The following is a 3736-nucleotide window of genomic DNA, read 5'->3' on the forward strand; positions in this document are numbered from 1 at the left end:
TTTATATTTAAGACAATTCAATTGATATTAAATTTTAATGTAAAATAATTAAAAATAAAAAATGACTTCTTAAAATGTCTTAAAAATACCCTTCGTGTATTAGTGCAAGTGCACCCCATCCAAACTGCAAACAATCCCCCCTCTGCGATGACCAAGGATGGAGGCAACTCTGTTCTACTCCAATTCCTGCTGGGCAACCCTTTGTTATCCTCCCATGACCAATCTTTGCGATGGAGAATCGAACTACTGAAGATCCAATAATTTCATAAAACTGTCCAAAGGATCACAACAAGAAAGTAGAATTTCTAAAACTTTAAAACTCTGAAGTGAAAGGACAGACAAAAAACAGCTAGGAGTCTCTGGTTGGTCGACCCCCTGGGAAAAAACTCGAGAAGATCACAAATTTGGTTGGAAGGAATATACTACAGACAACACTACATTCGATGCCAATCTTGATTAGTTTCTGCACATCGTATCTCAAACCTCTCTACTTCCGTCATGATTTGTAAATAGAGTTTTTAAAAATGTTTCGTCTATTTGTCTCCATGTCACCTAAAGTTGCCTTGCATGCTTAATTGTTGTAACAGGTAACATTTATGTTCCTTAAATTGTCTGCACTATGTACTCGAAAACTACTAAAAAGAGTCAATTATTTGCTAAGATGGCAGCACCGCCATCCTGACTTGAATAAACCATGGAAGGAAAAAACTCTGCTGCTTCTAATTCCATATAGTTCTGATCACCACACCACCTCTATGCTTGAGCCGTTGAGTCCCACGGAGAAAAACGATTTAATTTAGCGGAGCAAATATTATTTCAACTTTGTAGAGACAACGAAGCCACCTTGCTCCCTTTGTTGGTGGGTGCAAAATACACAGTTTTTCAGCTTGCCTTTGATTACGTAGTTTACAAAACATTTTCCAAATTCAACCGATCACCTAGTAAGCCTGTAATTTATATCAATGTGCAAGCTTACTTGAAAGACTCATTGCCCCGAATAATTGGAGCATCAGAAGAGGCCAAGAAGTGGGGCATTAAAATGGGTGTGAAGCTTGTACGCAGGGCCTACATGAAAGTTGAAAATAGAGTGGCCATGTCATTTGGCGTGCCCTCCCAAATAAATTCTTCCATTAGGGAGACACATAAATGTTTCAACACATGTGCTACATTCTTGTTGGAAAATGTTGCTACTAGGAAAGCATCATTGTTACTTGCTACACACCATCTAGAGTCTTCTCAGCTCACTCTCAACACTTAATTTTATAATTTGTAATGATATATTGAACATAGAGAAAATTATTGATAATGGTGATGACAATTGATAACTATAAGTGAATGTTCATAGACATGAAGAATGAGATGTCGTGAAAAGTGAAGGAGGGATGCAGTTCTCTCCACTTAACGACATGGAGGACTTGCTTTCGCTGGGCTTACAGAGAGGAGGATTCCACGTAAGAAAATGTCTACAGTTTGGTCTGGTGGAAAACATGATTCCTAATCTTATTAGAATGGCTGAAGGAAAGTGACCAATACATCAGAAGATGAGAGGCATAATGACAACATTCTTATGTAATATTTTTCCTATGTCCCTTCCCAATATTTGGATAACGTCTAAGGATTTCTCAACTAGAATTTACTTCATGGGGTCTTTTGAACATGAGGATGATATCTCCGATGATGATAATGCCTTTAAAAATGAAGATGATACTGATGACGATGATACTACCTCTGAAAATGATGCTAATGTTGGAGAGAAAAAATAGTTTTCTAGAAGAAAAATAATGAAACTAAAACTGAAATATAAATGACAATGAAGGTGGAAGAGTGGATATGTTTTAGTTTAATGTTGTAAATTTTATATAAAAACATGGATGGGTTGTTGAGGCACTCAGTGTTGAAGTATTAGCAAATGAAAATTGGAAATTGTAAAGATGCTTTCATGACTATGTGTAGAGATAAAATAGGATTTAATTATAGATAAGTTTGTAACATGTTATTATTTTATATAAATAATTATTTTGTTTTATGGTATGCAAAATGATTGTCAAGAGTGCTCACTATTGTATTTTGTTTTATTTATTGATTGCAATTGTAATAGTTTTTGTAGAGTTTTGTTTGTGTTAAGGAATGTGACAATAAAATCTGTTAGAAATTTGTTTACTGCCTTGGTGAGTTTTTGGGTATTTGTTTGTGTATTTGCAAAAGGAGGTAAACTTGCACTGAACTTCTATGACAAGGCTTGCCGAAAAGCTTATAGTGCAATACAGAAAGTAGTTGGACTTGCAACAAATTCTATTTCTAGACAAAAAATTTGTTGAGGAATTATCACCATTATTTATGCATGAGTATTATTATAAGTGTGTAGACATCTCAATTTATTTATTCATGCCAAATCAATTTACTTATTAACCACTATTAATCTAACATTAATTAATACAAATTATAATGTGTTATACTATTTTTTGTAAAACATAATTTCTAACTTAAATGGTAAACCGTAAAATAAAATAACATTTATTTTAAATGACTTATTAATTTTGTATCAATATATTTACTTATAGTGAAAAATTTAACAATAATCAAAATTTCACTTCTTCATCTTAAATGTTCAATTCACTACGTAAAAAACTAGCACAACCATGTTTACCAATACGATTGATATACGCCGATAGGCTTATATCAAGCATATATACAACCACATTTTCCAATGTGGTTGATATATGCCAATAGGCTTATATCAACCAAATTAATAATTATTATGGGTATTTAGGATTATTAATAACTATATAAATAACTATATACATATTAACAACCAGATTATTTATATATATTACTGTATAAATATTATATTAATATTATAATAATTATATAAATTGCTAATATATATTAATTAATAATAAGAATAGCTCATAATAATATTAGATTATCATTATATTATTTAAATAATCTAATAATATAAAATTATAAAAAATAATATCAACTATATTGTATTATAATAATAATAATAATAATAATAATAATAATAATAATAATAATTGATTATAATGATGATGATGATGATGATAGTTAACGTCCATTGAGACCAAACTTTGGTCTATCGGACCTAAAGAAACAAATTATTTAGTTTGATTTAAGATATTATTCCTATGCTCAAAAAGCTTGGAGAGAAGCCTCCTGAGCTCACTATAATTTTGACATCGTAAAAGGCTAGGAAGGTCAGTATTGTGACAAAGATTATGAAACTGAGATCTAATGTGGTTGTATGCGGGGCACTCTAAGAGGAAGTGGTTTTCATCCTCGATGTTCCTATTCTCATAGAGATGGCAGATCCTTTCCATCCATGGTGTTTTAGGGACTACCCAACGACCTGTTTCACTATGGAGCTCATGAGAGTTCGTTCTAATCTTTGCTATATTAATTTTCTTCTTTGAGCTAGTTAAAACAAAGAGATACTTTTGATCTTCTAGGGTGGGGTTGATGACCTTCTTATAATAACTTAATTTTCTTTTAGCTGCTAAATCTTTCTCACACTGCTTTTTTTCTTTGAACCTAGAAGTAACAATATTTTTAATGTTATTAATGTTTTGCAATGCATCATTATCGTTGATCTCCCAATGGTTTAACCAGGCCCTCGTGTCTTTATACCACCCCCGCTTGAGCCTTAGGTGGTTTTGGCTGGAAGTTAAAGCTATCTTAGGAAGTCTATCCTCTCCTATGTTATTGAGTTTGTGCTTGT

Source organism: Pinus tabuliformis, chromosome 5_2, assembly GCF_031772625.1.
Source record: "Pinus tabuliformis cultivar Carrire ecotype Pingquan chromosome 5_2, CPIR1, whole genome shotgun sequence".
Lineage (NCBI taxonomy): Eukaryota > Viridiplantae > Streptophyta > Pinopsida > Pinales > Pinaceae > Pinus > Pinus tabuliformis.